Raw genomic sequence first — 17882 nt, 5'->3', positions numbered from 1 at the left:
CAGTGTCCTGATTTGTCTACAATGGTACCTTCCCCAAAAATCTTCTGCTCTTAAGACAGTTTTACACTGTTTTCCACATTTCCAGTGGACCTTGTGTGACTGTAGTCAAAGATACCTGTATCTTGCAAAGTTTACTCAGAGAACATATTTTTGACAGAAAAGTGGAAAACTGCTGGCTAAAGGTTGGCTCAGAAAAACCATGATCAGTTCTGATAGTATCTTCAAGTCCCCATCTCTGCAGGGTGATAACTGAATTTAGCCACAGGACCTCCATCCCACTCCACACTCCATGTTGTTTTTTCCTTTGAGTCAGCATATTAGGCTCCCTGGTGTTTGGTAACAAACTAAGGTTTGCAGATCTTATGTTGTTTAGGGAACTATTATGGAACAGATTATCCACCACATTCCATCCTGGAGGGTTACTTTCTCTCAAGAGGAGGATCTTTCGATAGATCATCTCTGGTAAATGTTCTACGTAATACACAATAAGACTATCACCACTCAAGCTTTACAGTATTTAGAAGGAATTGGAGAGGTCACATAAAGTCTTGCTATTAGGACTAGAGCTCAAGGGGCTCTCAATCTGCTCACTATTTATGGAGTAAGATGACTGACTCATAGTATTTAGCAGAACAGTGATATTAGCTCTGAGCAAGGCCTTAAGAATCACGTCCAAGACAAAGGAGGATGTTGAAGAGAGAGCACACCGTCACAGCTGCCCAGCAGAGAATACCCAATGAAAGAGAAATATATGCATGAATTGGATGGCAGGAGTTACCCCGAGTCATATTGTTTGAGTATAGAGTAGTGGTAGAGAGAAAGAATAGTAATATCAATTTGAAAAAGTTTTGCTTTGGTATATAACCAGAACGCTATCTTTTTCTCTCAGAACTGAAATAAGCTCTTGGCAACTGTTCATATTTATAAAATCTACATTTTGAAATCTACATTTTGAAAATAAGCTTTTGAGTTTTGCAAAATCTGAAAACTGATTTTGCAAAAATCTAAGATTACATATTATGCTGTGTAGGTCAAAAAACTCATCCATGAAATACCTTAAACATTCAGCTATGACTAGATACACTTTAAGAAAAATGTAATGGAAAAAAAAAAAAAAATCAACAGTCTGCAGGTGATTTGAGTTGAGGGAGTAGTAAAACTTTACATCCAACCTGAATCTTCCCTGATGCAACTTGAGTCCATAAACAATAAACATAAATAGTATCAATGGTGTATAACTCTAATAATTATCTTTTTTGAGAGTAAGTAGATCAAGACCTTTACTATCTGTAAAGATCACAACCACTTTACTGTTCTAAGAAAGTTCCTAACTAGAGATTTTTTTAAAAACTGAAATTTTGTTTAATTATTATACAATTATTATAATTTATTATATATAATTTATCATGATGCTAAATTACAATGAATCTAAAGGGAGTTAAAAATGTCAGTGGTAACTGAAGAATTGCTTCAGTCCTTCCAAACACTGAAATCAGTATCAGGTGAGCTAATGAATTTTATGACCCAAGGATAGCTATGTTTTCCTCACTCTTTTTATGCCAAAATGTTAAAAATAAATTACAAAGATGATAATTGTGTAAGTACCTATTGAAGATAGTAAGCAGCAGTCATGGTGCATTGAATCTATGGCAGATCACAAACTTTTACTCAATGGAGTTTATTAAAATGCCAGTAAAACAAATCATTAGGCTAATATTAATTATTGATAAAGGAAAACTTTAGCCCAGCAGGTGACCAGTTCATCTATTTGAGCTGAAAATTAGCAAAATTCCTGCTCCAAATCTTTTTTGCTATTTGATTATTAAAGAATATATTAAAAGAATTTTAACTAAATATAACAAAATTGTTAAGCTTCATTATGTATATTAATAGCTATAGTCTATATTTTATATAAAATACATTGAATAGAAATCTAATGACTCACATTGGCTGCAAATACAATAAAAGGTAAGTTGGAATTTCGTATTTAGGAGAGAATAAAATTAAATGAAATAAAATACATCTACAAAGTCTTACAGGAGAATATGAAGTAACTAGCAAAGTAATTATAAATTTAAAGAAAGAGAGGTGAAGAAATAACCTTCCTCAAATTGTTGTATGTGTAGCAGGAAGCTTACTCGTACTCCTCTCAAAAAAGAACATAAAAGGCCTGTGGAACACAATTAAGAACTGGGTGCATAACAAACATATTTTGTATTAGCTTTTTTTTTTTTTTTTTTTTTTTTTTTTCCCCTCACTAGTCCTGAAAACTGATTTAATCAGAAAACTAGGAGAGTGAAAAGTTGTAAATACTGGATATCTGTTGTAGTTCTTAGATACTGACAGGTGCTGTTGCAGTCAAAGCACTTAATAGCTTAGATGTTATTGAAAGGCATAGATTAATGAATGATGTTCACTCAGATAGATGGCTGGTTAGAGGGCAATTACTATTACTATTATCTGTGCAGACTACAGAGTTCATACCTCATCACAACCTAGCTCTTTTAAAAAAGGGCTAAAATCAGTCTCTCAAAGGGACAGAGACGATGGTTTTATTGTTTTTTTGTTTGTTTGTTTTGTTTTGTTTTTTAATCCTTATGTAACTTCAACTGTACTTTTAAAAAGAGAATTCCTTATTGAATTGACAACACAGCAAAAATAAAGAGAACAGCTGTCTGTTTCAGTTTCAGCTGCTAAACAGTTTTTGAGCTATGGATTGAGATGCATCTTATAGACTAGTTTGGTTTGATTTATAGTTCTGCCATGTTTAAGGTCTCTAAATAATGTACCAGAAGTTACATAACTGCAGATATGCACTCAATTTGGTATTCTTCATAACAATTTTTGAATGTAGATATATTGGGAAGGTTGACAAGTTGCACCAAAGAAGGTTTAGATTAGATATAATGAATAAATTAATTAGAAGGAGAATGATTAAGCACTGAAGTAGACTGCCCAGGAAATTGGTGGAGTCTCCGTCTGGATATATTTTAGAGAAGTGTGAATATAGCACTAAGGGACATGATTTACTGATGGCCCTCTGTAGATCAGGTTAATGAGTGGACTTGGATCATCTTGAAGGTCTTTTCTAACCTAATCGGTTCTATGAATTTATGTTTCTCTGCTATTTTCTAAACTGTAGTATCAAAAAATTAGCTGTATTCTTCAAAATATATTGTGGAGTGTTTATGTACTTCACTATTTTTATGTTTTTTTTTTTTTTTTTTTTTTTTGTACTTTATTACCTGAGGAATTAGAATAATTTGGATATTTAATAGGTTTTGATAGATATATACTAGGCTTTTATAGGCTTTTATCTAATAGAAAAAAAAAATACTACAAAATCCTACCCACCCCGCCCCCCTCCCCCCCCCCAACACCTTTTGACAGTATTTCCTGACAATTTTGAGCAGGCAAGCTTTTAGACTGTATTCCAGCAAAGTTAAGATGTAATGCACAATAAAAGAGAAAGCAACAGTCATTTGTAACATTGCTTCAATATTGCTGTTGCAAAAACAGTCAGAAGCATAGCAATTTTGATACCAAGAGCACAGAATCCACATGAGGTTCTTAGTGCCATAGACAGCTTGCTTGTTTAGTAAGACTAATTTCTGCTTAGAAAGTTGCTTAAATTTTTTTGCTTGTGAAGAAAATAAAGCAAAATGTACCTGAAAGATTTGCAGTATCTTTACAGCATACTGGGATTTCAAAGCATGCCTATAATTCAGAGGCAAAAGTTGTATCTTCTTAGACACAAATGGAGCATAAATTTTCCCTATGTGGTATTCTCTGAGCCCCCTATTAGCATATTCAAACTGATTTGGAAAGAAAATAAGAAATGATAACATTAAAGAAATACCAAGACTAAATCTTGGAACAAGGCATATGTAGACAGATATGCTCTGTTGACTGGAAGTTTTAAAATTCAAAACCTAAAATATTAGTATTAGACCTAAGGATACAGTGTGAACAGAAGAAAGCACCAAAAGTCCCTTGTGCCTGACACTTTCTTGTTAGAATCAGATATGTTTAAGTCAATAGAGATCATTGTTATTATGATCATTCTATTTTGTACAACAAATGTTTAAGATTTCCAGAAACTGTTATCTAAATCTCAGGATAAGGTGTCTTGTACATAGTTTGTGTCTGACAGCTATAGTCAAATATAGGGTGAGAATAGTCACTTATCTACACCTAGGTTTCTTTTTTCTTTCTTTCTTTTCTTTCTTTTTCTTTTTCTTTTTTTTTTTTTTTGGTGATTTCTCAGCAGTAGTGGGAACCAACTTTTCAATTCCTGTAACTGTCTACTAGGTTTCCCAGTTTCTTTGTTGTTAATACATGTAGAAATAAGTCATTTATCTTGTATTACTAAGTTGTAGTAGTACTCCCAGGTTCATAAATATATTCATGAAAGGGAATTACTTACAATTTGCCAGTGAGAAGTAGATTCAGTATTCTAGTTTTCAGTCTTTGTTTTCTGGAATTATACAATAAATGTCTTGAAAAATTAAAATGCTCTACAGTTACTTTGTAGTAACTTTTCTTTTTTTTTTTTTTTTTCTTCTTCCCCCTTTCCTGTCTGATCAACCAGTTACCAGGCTTATTTTTGGTTTGATTTCTGGGAGGGCTTTCATCCAGAAGGGACAGGCTATTTGGGGAGATTACAAGGCTGTTGCTAAGGTACGCAGGATGGAAGCTAGGAAGGCAAAAGCCCAATCACAAGATTGGAAAGGACCTACAAGATCATCTAGTCCAACCGTCCTCTCACTACCACTGATACCACAAGCTACTAAACCATATATTGTAGCTCCCCATCCAGACTCCTCTTGAACACTGCCAGGTATGGTGACTCAACCACCTCCCTGGGCAGGCCATGCCAGTTCCTGACCACTCTCTGAGAGAAAAAAGTTTTTCCTTATGTCTAATCTAAACTAAAGCAGCCACCTTTTTAATATTCATATTATATTTTATTTAAATAATTAACAGGGAATAGTTACAGTTTTTATTAAATAATCAAGTTTTTAAAACTATTCAGTTATTACAGTCATTCTGAAAATACTAATGTGCCACTTATGCACTTTCAGGGTGAGGTGTCTGTATGTATGTAATTTTATTTCAAGGATAAAATTATTGTAAGACATAAATAATCTGCTGAAGTACTCATAAGCAGTCCTTTAAAATCAATTTGTACATAATCCAGAATCAGTCTTTACCTACTTAACCTTTAAAATCTGAAATAATTTCCCTCAAAGGCAATCATCAGAATAGAGATAACTCATAGAATCATAGAATGGCTTGGGTTAGAAGAGAATTTAAAGATCATCTAGCTCCAACCCCCAAATAAATTTCATATTTTAATAAATACTGCTTTTCCTTTTAAAATTGGCCAATGAAAATATGTATTTTTTTATTATGTTGAACAAGTATTTTGTATTAACCCAGAATTTAGTTCTTAAATTACAATATGCTTGCAAATAATACTGTGGGGTTTTGTTTGTTTGTTTGTTTGTTTTTAATTGTTACAGTTTGTACTGAAATTGTCTTTTATTACTCTCTTATATTAAAAGCTGGCTGCAGAGAATCTTACTGCATAGATTCATTTAGATGTGCATTTTTTATTTTGATTTATCAACTTATAGTATTGAATCCAAACAAACGCACCAAACACAATAGTTTCCATCAAAGTTATAGCTTCTTGGCAGTTTTCAAGTCATAAAATATTCATAGTATTTAATGTATTATTTAGAATTATGACAGTAGGCCAATCAAGATTATTTGATTTAAGATGAATTATTTTCTTTTAGCTATTAATTGATTGCTACCAAAACTCTGAATAAGCAAAAATAAACAAACAAACAAAAACATTAGATATGTCTCTAAACCTTAAATTACCATTTCTCTCTTAAGTTTACATCAGAAGCTCATAGATAATGGCTTAGTATCACATGAAGTAAATATATTGTATGTTTATGATCACGATAATAAAATGTATGCACATTACTTTCAAGGTAATTGATTTTTAGATATGTATTGAATGAATTATGCTAAAGGAATTTATCATTTGAAAATTAATGTGCATTTTATTGGTTTCCTAAGGGATTCTGAGTGTACCTAACACTGTCTGCTCCTGTTCTTATACTTTTGAAGAAACTCCACTGTTTTTTTTTTGTTTTGTTTTGTTTTGGTTTTTTTTTTTTGTTGTTACTAAAAAATAAAAATCTCCCAGCAAATGTACACAGTATTTGACACAGATACATTCTACTACATACACATCTAACTTTTAAAATCCATGTAGCACACAAGAAAATAGCATACTGTTATTTCCGTGGAAGACATTAGATTAGTACATAAACTAGACCTTATGTACTTGTCTAAAAACAGAGGAAAATGTTGCCATAGTTAAACTTCTAACTCTTGAGGTTGATATTACTTCTCTTGTCAGAAAAAAAAAAAAAAAAAAAAAAAAAGTCTTTTTTTTAAATACCTCATTACTACTCTTTTACTTGTCTTTTAGTTTTTTGACAACAAGTTCAAGAACTAGTATCTGAACAAGCAGACAAAAAACAAAAACTCAGTGCCTCCAATTTCCAGAGAAAGGCTATGAAAGTGTTTTTTAGAAATTGTTTCCCAATATCAAATTCATTCCTCCTAAAGCATAATGCAATTATAATGATTTATAATTTTTTTTTTTTTTTTTCTTTTCTTTTTCCCCCTGGTATTTCTTGGGGTTTGAAGGTATTTTTTTACCTTCTCTCTGGATAGCCTCTGCATTGCCTGAGAAAATCCAGGAGGGCATACCCTCCTAGTGGGTGACACAGGCAAACTGGTAATAACAGACAAGGAAAAGGCTGAGGTATTTGCTGGGGTCTTTAACATTTTATACTCTTTAATATCTTATACTCTTCAATATTTTCATCAATGACATTGATGTAGAGTCTCAGCAAATCTACTGATGACTCCAAGCTGCAGGGTGCGGTCAACACACCAGAGGGACAGGATGCCACCTGGAGGAACCTAGACAGGCTTGAGCAGTGGGCCCAGGAGAATTTCATGAGGTTCAACAAATCCAAATTCAAGGTCTTGAACCTTGGTTGAGGCAACATCCAGTACAACTACCAGTACAAGCTGGGGGATGAAAGAACTGATCACAGCCCTGTCGAAAAAGACCTTGGGGTACTGGTGAATGGGAAACGGCATGAGTCAGCAATGTGTCCTCACAGACTAGAAAGCTCACTGTATCCTGGGCTGCATCAAAAGAAGCGTGGCCAACAGGTTGAGTAAGGTGATCCTAACCCTCTACATTTTGCTGGTCTCATGGAGCTATCTAGATCAGTCTAAGCCCTTGACAGGGAGGCAGTAGGCCCGTGGGACCCCGGGCCACAAAAATGGGAAAGGAAAAAGGGGAAGGTAGGGAGATGGGAGCTGGGCTCAAAAAAAACAAAACAAAAAACCCACAGTGGAAACCATCTAAGGAGGAAAATGTATTTTACTGATATCGGAATACAAGATAACACAATATGATACAATCTAATTGAAATTGAGGCATAATATATAATATTATATTATATATTATATAATTTATATTATATATATTAATATATATTTAATATATATTATATATTGAATATATAATATTACATTATATATATATATTATAATATATACATACAATATATATATATATTATAATAAAACAAATATAATAGGAGAGAGAGAGAGTTTTCTGAAACTGAGCAAACCTGAAGGTGCATGGCTTGGAAACATCCCCAGACTCTCTACCAGACACTGAGTGAGAGAGAGATGGAAGCTCCCATCTGAATACGAGATCCCGTGACTTCCATGATGTATCTTCCTCTCTGACTGTAAGGTCCCCTGGGACATGTAGTTCTTCTCTTTTGAGAACCAGGTATCTGGAAAGTTGTTAATCCACAGAACTAGAACATTAATTCTTTATTTACCTGTGTTCCACATGATGTGGAATACCAATAGCAAAATTACAAAACCATGACAGCTGGTGAGGTCTCACCTGAAGTACCGAGTCCAGATGTGGAGTACTTGGTACAGTAGATACATTGACCTGTTGGAGTGTGTCCAGAGAAGGGCTACAGAAATCATCTATGGAATGGAACATCTCTCCTATGAGGACAGACTGAGACAGCTGGGTCTGTTCAGCCTGGAGAAGACTGCAAGATGACCTGATAGCTACCTTTCAGTATCTAATGGGGAACTGCAAGGAAGAAGTGGGCAGAGTCTTCAGCAGAGTCTGTGGCAACAGAACAAGGGGAATTGGTCTTGAGCTAAAAGAAGATAGATTTAAGTTAGATATAAAGAAAAAATCTTTTGCAGTAAGAGTGGTGAGGCACTAAAACAGGTTACCTAGTGATGTGGTTGATGACCTATCCCTGAGACTTTCAAGATAAAGCTGGATAAGGTCCTGGGCAACCTAACCTAGATGTGGTGTCCCTGTTCACTGCAGGGGATTTGGACTAGATGACCATTAAAGGTCCCTTCCAACTCTAAGGATTCTATGAGTCTATGATTCTCTGATTGTGAGCCCCAGTACTCACTGATTATATATTGCAGTTAAAATCAAATCTCTGCTGTTTTTCTCAGTGTGGAAAAATGAGCCTTCTACTAACTACAGCCATTCTTTGCTGTACTGCCTCATTATTAGGGTCTGGATTTGATTATCTTCAGAGATCCTTTCTAACTCCTACAAGTCTTTGATTCTGTGTGATTATAATTTGCAGTGTTTTTAAACTGTATATGAAAATCTCATTGAAGGTGAAGAATACTTATACTACTGTATATGAAGATGTATGTGCATTTACAAGTTTTTGTTTGTTTGTTTGTTTGTTTGTTTGTTTTTAATGTATGTCATTGTAGATGTTCTAGAAAGTTAGCATTGCTGCTGGTTGAAGGTTCATTTGTGCCCTTCTCTCAAGCCTATCTAGGTTCCTCTAGATGGTATCCCTTCCCTCCATCATGTCAGTCACACTACTCAGCTTAATGTCTGTTGTGGTTTAACCCAGCTGCAGCTCAGCACCACACAGCCACTCTCTCACTTCCTCCCAAGTGGGATGACTGAGGAAACTGGAAACAAAATAGAACTTGTGCGTTGAGATAAAAAGTACTTATCGAGATAGAAAAGGAAAATGGAAGCAAAAATGTGATTGCAAGAATATATATATTTCTGTAGTGCAATTACTTGCCACCTACTGAACAATGTTCAGTTAACAATACAACCATTCACTGACAAATGACCTGCTAACATCTCATCTCCTACTAGTGAACACCTAGACTATCTCTGAGCAGCAGCTGACCCCACAACCATTTCCCCACAGCTTTATAGCCTTCTTCATGCCTAATTCAGGCCAACTTTTCTGTCTCTGCCTCCATCCCCTACCACCAAGCCAGAATGGTTGTGACTCTTTCATGCTGAGTCATGAGGTGCACACCCTCATCAACAACAACCAAAACATCAGTGTTCTATTAACACTGCCTCAAATTAAAATCAGAACTGTGCCTTCTGCAAATTTGTTGAGAGTGTACTTGGTCCCACTCTCCATGTCACTAACAAAGATGTTAAATAGGGACCATCTCAATACTGATCCCTGGGAAATTCCACTTGATCTCCACCTGGTCATCAGACTATTGACTGCAACTCTTTCAGTGCGGCCATCCACTCAGTTCCTTATCCACAGGGTATTCCAACTGTCAATTCCATGTATCTCAAATTGGGAGGTAAGGTTGCTGTGTGGGACAATGTTGAACAGCTTACTTATGTCCAGGTAGAAGATATCAGTTGCCCTTACCTTATCCACCAATGCTGTGATCCTGTTACAGAAGGCCACAGAATTTGTCAGGCACGATTTGCCCTTAGTGAAGCTATATTGGCTGATACTGATCACCTATTTATTTTCCACGAACTGGAGCATGGTTTTCATTCTGTTTGTCTAATAGGAGGTCTACAGGACTAAATGAGAAAGACATCTGAGGGACTAAGGAAAATTTCTTTATGTTCTGTTTTGAAGGGAAAGTAATGCTCCCTTAGGATATGGAGTAGTATTTCTCAAAATATAGAAGAGGAATTTGGACTGTTTTTCTGTAATAATACCAACAACAAAAAACACAAACAAACAAAAATGTATGTAAGCATTCAATAAATTTAGAGTGAAAAAAAAAAATAAATACTGAAACAAACAAACAAACAAAAATATTTCCTCATAGGAAACCCGTTGTTCCTCACTTTCCTATGGCCTGGCCAGGGTTCACACCATCCCCACTATGACCCGACCATCTCACCACATTCACGCCAATGTGATGTTAGGCTAAACAGCGTTTATTGCAAGCAAAATAGCGACCTATATATTTTACATGCTTACTTACATTCCTACGTCCACGTGCGTTTACTCGCGTCTAGTGCTTCCACACCCCCAAGCGTGCATCACATCTCTTATCACAGAGCAGGGGAGGTCCTATCGCGTCACAGCCTGCCTCCTTGTAAACGCCTATGACAACACAAAAACCAAACCACTGTTATATTTCCTTAACAGAAATTATAAGAAGCAACATAATATTTTCTTGATTTTGGTAGATTTCTTCTTTTTTCAGATATTTGTGATTCTTTTCCTGCTCTTAGATGTGTATCTCGTATTATTCCCAAAATGCAATTTTAACATAGTAAATTTTTCTTTTAAATAACTATTACAGTTCTACGTTTCTATCCTTCTGTTTACCACTGCTTTATTTCCTTCTCCTTTTGTTATCTGTGATATTTAAAATATTTTTACCTCAGTAAGTTTTGTCCCTTGTGTCTGAAACCTCTCTGCCCCACCCTCAAACCTAGAAATCCCATTTGATGAAGTAAAGACACTCACAGACATTTTAAAACTTTTATCATAGTGCCTTCTGTCTATAGAATAATAAATAAATAAAAATACAAAAAAAAAAAAAAAAAAAAAAAATCCACCACCAACAGATCCTCTTATGGAAAGAGGATTAAAATTAGCTTTGGTAGAAGAACCCCTGTTGTCAAATACAGAAGAAATCCATTCAGGAATGATGATACATAATTTAGAACAAATTCACTATCAGTATGAGGAATTTTGTGCAATTCTTGAGCTGTGAAATGTGCCTCATTAATTCATTTCTCTTATATTTTGTTACCTTTACTTTGCTGGAATTACTGACATCAATCTTGGAAGTCCTAATAATTCTCAGACTTATGGAAATACAAAAATTTTGAAGTCATGTCAGTTAATTTTCTCAGAGAAAGCCCATCAATAGACTTCTAAGCATGTTTTAATACAGAAAATAAATGGTAATGCCAGCACCTATTAATCTTCATTATGGATGAGTTTTAAAATGCTCATCTTGTTCTTGCCATTGACTGAGGGTTGAACTTAATCTTAGTAAATATTTGACTGTTTTATTTTCAGCTGCATTTGTTCATCATTTGTCAGAATATAACTAATGAATTGCTGGATTCCTGTACATTCTTCCTGTTTCTTCTGAAAGTCAGACAACAACTGATAAGGAGCCACTACAGTAATGGAAATCTTCTGTAAATATAGCATTTTTATAAGGTGGACTTGATATCAAGCTTACTGAAATCATATTGTTGACTTAACATGCATTGGTTTTGATTCTAAATTTCAGCAAGAAATTTAAAGATATTTGAAATGTACAGACAGATAAACCTTTATTTCCTCTAAGAAACTGAACTGAAATCTAATTAGATATTTCTCTGCTATAGCTCTCATTTACAAAAATTATTTAAAATTGGACATTAGGAAAAATTTCTCTCTGAAGGAGTGGTTAGGCGCTAGAATGAGTTGCCCAAGAAAGTGATGGAGTCACCATTGCTGGAGACATTCAAGAAATGTTTCAGTGTAGTACTAAGGGACATGGTTTAGTGGGGAAATATATGTGGTATGTGGATGGTTGGACTGGATGACCTTGGGAGTCTTTTCCAACTTTAGTGATTCTATGATTCTATGATTAATTTCACATGGGCCAACTTTTCAAGTCTGTCCAGGTCCCTCTGATTTGCTTCTGTTCCCTCTGTCATATCAACTGCACTGCTCAGCTTGATGTCATCTGCAAATATGCTGGAGGTGCACTCAATCCCATCATCTGTGTCACTGATAAAGATGTTAAAGAGTACTGGTCCGAAGGTGGAGCCCTGAGGGACTCCATTCATCACCAGCCTCCTCATGGATATAGAGCCATTGACCACAACTGTCCAGCTGCAAATATCCACCAAATTCCTTATCCAAAAAATAGTCCCATAGACTTATACACATTCAGTCTCATGAGGCAGTCTTGGACTTGCTCTTCTCTTACAGTGATCAGAGACATGAGAAGTCTGCCAGACAGCAAAGACTGAGGCAAAGAACTGATTGAGTACCTCAACCTTCTCCACATTTTTTGCAGCCAGTTTTCCTTTCTCATTTTCAGATGGAGTACACTCTCTTCAGCTCGTTTCTTCTGACCAGCATACCTGCAGAATCCCTTTTTGTTATTTTTCACATTTTTCCCAAATGCAGTTCTACCTATGGCTTGGTTTTCCTAATCCCATCTCTGTATGTCTGCATGGAATCTCTGTATTTTTCCCAGGTGATGTGTCCTTGCTTCCACTTACTGTACATGTTCTTCTTATACCTCTTTTTAACCAACAGGTTCTTCCCCAGCCATGTTAGTTTCCTGTCTCTGTTTGTTTGATATGGAGGGACAAAGGGCTCATACTTTAAGATAGACATCCTTAAAGAATTGCCAGTTTTGCTCTATTGCTTTTTCTCTAAGGATTCCAGGGGAAAGGGAAAAATACAATATAAACTGCTGCTAATAATGCATGTTCAACTTTAGATGATTAACACGTCAGAATATTTGCTTTTTAGTACTTTTTGGATGAAAGAAGTAGACAATTTTACTATTAATTACAAATAATACTGAAAATTGTGCATCAGATTTTCTGGTTGGGAAAATATTGTGTGTATAACAATGTACTTATGATTGATACCTATGCATGCCTACCATATTTCTTTGAAATATTAACACATATACTAGGAAGAGGCCATGATATACATATGTAAATATATGCATTCAAATTCTCCATCTCAAATTTATGCAAAGCTAAAAAAATAGTTACAATTCCTTTGTGCAATTCAATTTATCCTAATGTATTCATCTAGAAAAGTGAGAAGAGATGTGCTCTAGAACAGCTTATTCTTGACACTGAAAAAGAAACTTTAAGATCTATAGATTTCTAGCATCTGGACTATCACATGAAAGGTGATAACATCCTCAACATGAGTCAGACACTGATAAATAAACCCTAAATTCTTCAGTGACTTTCTCAGAAATTTATTGAGAAACAGCAGAATATTGGAACCACGGGATTGTAAAATATTTCAGGTGGGAAGGGAATTCAGAACTCTTCTAACTCTGCTCAAACCAGGGTCAGCTCTGAGGTCAGGCCAGATTATTCAGGGCTTTGTCCAGTTGGGTTATAAGAATCTCCAAAGCCGATCTTTCCAGACAATTTTTTTCCAGTGCTTGACTGTCCTCATGAGGAAAAATATCTCCATAAATTCAGTCTGAATCCTACTTATGATCATTATCTCTTGTCCTCTGAGCGTACACTGCTGTAATGGCCTGCCCTTGTCTCCTTGGTGCTCCCTGTAGGTGCTCTGGGGCTGTTGTTAGGTCCACTCAAAGCTATATCTTCTCCAGGTCAAGTAAATTTTGGTCTCTTAAATTTTCCTAAAATTTAAGTAAGTACACAAGTCCCAACCATCGCAGAATCCTGCTGAACTTCCTGAATTTTAACAATGTGTTTCTTGTATTTAGGATACCTTAAGATCTAATGTAGCTCTAAGGTTCATCTTCATTTATCTACTTTCATGAATGTATTGGAATAACTCTGGAATACTTTGTGACTTTTGAGTTTTAAACAGTTTTATTTATTTATTTTATTTTTTTTTTATTTCTATGCAGAAGTTTATTCATTACAGCTCACTGGCCTGGAATTAATTTTATTTCCAAATTTGCACATTTCAATTGCTTATCACATTTGAAGCTCAAAGTAAAGTTTAGGAAGAAGTAATCTCCAGCAAATTAAATCCCTCTTTATAACAAATCTAATTTTTCAACAATTGTAGACAGGAATGTGATTTTTTTTTTTCTTCTTTTTTTTAAATTTCCTTATTAAAGTCTACCAGCTGCATTTTCAATATTTGAATTATAAATTTTCAAATGCTGGCTCCTTCATTCCAAAATTCCCCTTGCTAATTGCAGATTCAGTATAAATTATGTATTGTACTTAGCATTTTATGTTCTTATATTTAGCAACACAATCAACTTCTTTTAGTATGCGATTCCTTTATTTGATGTTATTAGTGTTTTGTAAATATATTATCTATGCTCCATAGTCATTTGAATCACTCAGACATCATTTATTAAGTCACATTTTACACATTTCTGAGACTGTTCTTTAAACAGTACATTTTTTCCCTCTCTAAGCATGCAGCGTGTGGGTGTAATTCTATTACACGACAGAGAGTATTACAGATTCGTGGAAAACACTTTCCTATATAAGTAGTCTTTGGATACATGAGTGCTTTCAATACTCCTTGAAAGCAGTATACAGGAATATAGGGCTGGATGACATGCTTGCCAGTGTTCTGAAGGAACTGCTTGATGTGGTCACCAGGCTACTTTTCATCACATTTTAAAAGTTGTGGCCATCAAGTGAAGACCCCAGTGATCAGAAAAAGGGAAAAATCACTACCATTTTTAAGAAGGGGAGAAAGGAAGACCTGAGAAACTGCAAGCCAATGAGCCTCAGCTCTATGCCTGATAATATCATGAAGCAGATTCTACTGGAAGCTATGTTAAGGCACATGCAAAACAAGGAGGTCATCAGATACACTTAGGACAGCTTCACCATTCATTTAATCAATCTAGTGGCCTTTTATGATGGAGTGATGACATCAGTGGACAAAATAAGGGGAATTGATGTCCTTTACCTGGACTTCTATAAGGCCTTTCACAGAGAAATATGTACTTGAAAGCTGGACTGGTTCAATAGTCACAGCCAGAAAGCTGTGGTCAGTGGTTCTTTGTCCATGTGGAGAGCAGTGATGAGTGATGTCTTATAGGGACCTGGTCTTGGGACCAGTGCTTGTCAACATCTTTATCAATGACATAGATTATGGGATTGAGTATATTCTCAGTGAATTTGCAGGTGACACCAAGCTGAGTGGTACTGTTGGCACAATAGAAAGAATGGAGTTTGGTTCAGAGAGACCTGAACAGGCTTGAAAAGTGACCCCACATGGTCCTAATGAAATTCAACAAAGCCAAACCTACGGTTCTGCACATAAATCAAGGTGATCCCAGACATATTACAGACTGGGAAAAGATCTCACTGAGAGCAGCCCTCCAAAGAAGGACTTAGGGATCCTGGTAAATGGAAAACCTAACATGAGCCAGCTGTCTTTTGCAGCCCAGAAGACAAATGGTATCCTGGACTGCATCAAAAGAGGTCTGGTCAGCGGGACGAGGAAGATGATTGTCCCATTCTACTCTAACTTCATGAGGCCCCATGTGGAGTACTGTGTACTAAGCCTGAGACTTTAAGCATGGAATAGGCACAAAGAAGTGCCATGAAGATTATGAGAGGTCTGGAGTATCTCTTTTCTGAAGAAAGATTGAGGGAGCTGGGATTGTGTAGCTTGGAGAAGAGTCTGAGGAGACCTCATTGTGGCCTTCCAGTACTTGAAGGGAACTTATCAGAAGAAGGAGGTCTGAATTTTTCATGGTCTAATAGGGATAGGACAAGGGGAATTAGCTCTAAACTAAAAGAGAAGAAATTTGGGTTAGATGTTAGCAGTAAATTCTTTACTCAGAGGGCAGTGGGGCACTGGAACAGGTTGCTCAGAGAAGTTGTGTTTGCCCCATCACTGGAAGTGTACAATGCCAGCTTGGATGAGGCCCTGGGCAGCATGATCTAGTAGAAACAACACACTTGATGATCTTTAAGATCCCTTCCAACCTAAGCCATTCTGTGATTCTGTGACTGTGTATGGACATTTCTCAGAGCTTTTCCTTTTCAGAGACAATTCCAATAGATCAGGCACATTGCCTCCCAAACATTTCAGTCACTAATTAATAAGAAAAACTGAGAGAAAAAAAAGACAGTTCAGCATATGTATGTATATGATACATCTTTTTAATAGTAATGACTAAGCCCTTTTAGAAATAGAATAGCTTTGTTTATAAATATGGAACTTTATCTTTTACTAAAGGCAGTATTCAAATGTGAGAACATTGAACACTACACAATCTTTGTTTTCATATTTTAAGTAAATGTATCATGTTTTCAAGTGTTTTATTATATTTGAGCTTGAAAAAGCTGTTTATGTGGAAGAATAGATTTTCTCTAGGCTTTTTCATCTATTCTTAACAGAATAAGTTGTAGAATCTGAGACAAATGTAAAGCTGTATTTTAATTCATTGTTGTCTTAAAATTAATAGGATATATTATACTAAATTCTAAATAATATATGTATCTTGCAGTTCTGAATCTTTCCTATCATAGGAAATTCTAGAGCAGGGGTATAACTTGTTATTTTCAGTTACACGCTTGTAGGTCAAGGACACAGAGAAGTGGCAGACTAAACCACATAAAAAGAATTACTGAAAATATTTTCCAGTGAATTATTGCTAACAGTCATGTAGTAAAATCATATAATTCTCCAGGGCTATGTCATACAGAAAACAGCTTGATTGATACTTCCAGTTTGGTTTGATGTTTTCCTGGGTAACGAATCTTCCTGTCCTCTTTGATCTCTATATGCTCCAAACACATTCTCAATTTTATTGTCTATTCTTACTGGTTTACATATGTATAGAACTCAATATAATTAAAGTAAGGATCTTATTTTGCAAATGAATTTAGTTTAGAGTTTATCAGTTATATTAAAAGAAAAAAACTTGTTTGCTGTGTATAGAAGATGCTAATAAATAAGACTAATTAAATGATCTAATTCACTGTATTTTGACTTAAGAAATTAAAATGGGACTAATTCTAGTTTTAGACAAGAGTTGCACATAATTTCCTCTGGAATGCCCAGAACTGTGTAGGATTTCTCTACATTTCTCCACAGGACTTCTCTTCTATTGAAGACAACATGAGATTTCCCCTATATTCTAGGAGCTACATGTATACTGAGCACACTGGGTGTAGGCTTTGGAGTGAATGGCAGACTCAAAACTAGCATAGAGTGCATATCTATCTGAGTCTTGGTAATGATGCAGGCATATGAAATACAGAGATATGCAGAAGGGAATAACAGAGATAACATGAGAATCAGGAGAAAAAAATGGAAAAAAAAAAAAAAAAAAAAAAAGTCATTTTCCTGTAGAAATAATGGTAACTATAGAGAGCTTAGGTATTCAGGATATCTTGGAAGTAAATATGAATGAATTCTGAGAGGCTAAAATTTCCTGAAGCAAGTAATAAAACAAAAACTTCTGCAGACCTTCTTTTAAGTTTGAATAAAGATGAATTTGAAGTAATACTGGGGAAAAATGCCTAACCCTCTTTAATTTGGGATTATAATTTTAATTACTATTATTATTTCATTTATAAAGGTGAATAAATAACAGGCATGAGTGGAAAACACATAATGCAGAAAAATGCATATCACCATACCAAATTTTGCTGCTTCAATTGACTTTTATCTGCAATTAAAAAAATAAGAAAATAATTAATTAAATTTAATGGTTTTATTTGTTTATTTGTTTTTTAATGAGAGGTTCTGTAAGGATGGTTTCTCTCTGTCTCTAGAGTCTCAGTTCCAATTAGTTTTAAA

The 17882-nt window shown here is 35.2% G+C and overlaps 1 long non-coding RNA gene across 1 annotated transcript in view; it reads right to left on the bottom strand.

Moving 5' to 3' along the window:
- The window catches only part of LOC149920156 (uncharacterized), a 32970-nt gene that overhangs the window by 10428 nt on the left and 4660 nt on the right, over nt 1-17882 (bottom strand). Inside the window, exon 2 of the long non-coding RNA XR_016468026.1 lies at nt 10390-10511. This is a non-coding gene — a long non-coding RNA (uncharacterized LOC149920156). The remainder of the gene's footprint in view (nt 1-10389; nt 10512-17882) is intronic.

Source organism: Phasianus colchicus, chromosome 1, assembly GCF_987193195.1.
Source record: "Phasianus colchicus chromosome 1, bPhaCol1.hap1.1, whole genome shotgun sequence".
Lineage (NCBI taxonomy): Eukaryota > Metazoa > Chordata > Aves > Galliformes > Phasianidae > Phasianus > Phasianus colchicus.
Note: the sequence above shows the minus strand (reverse complement) of the source record. Positions and strands in the feature narration are given on the sequence as shown.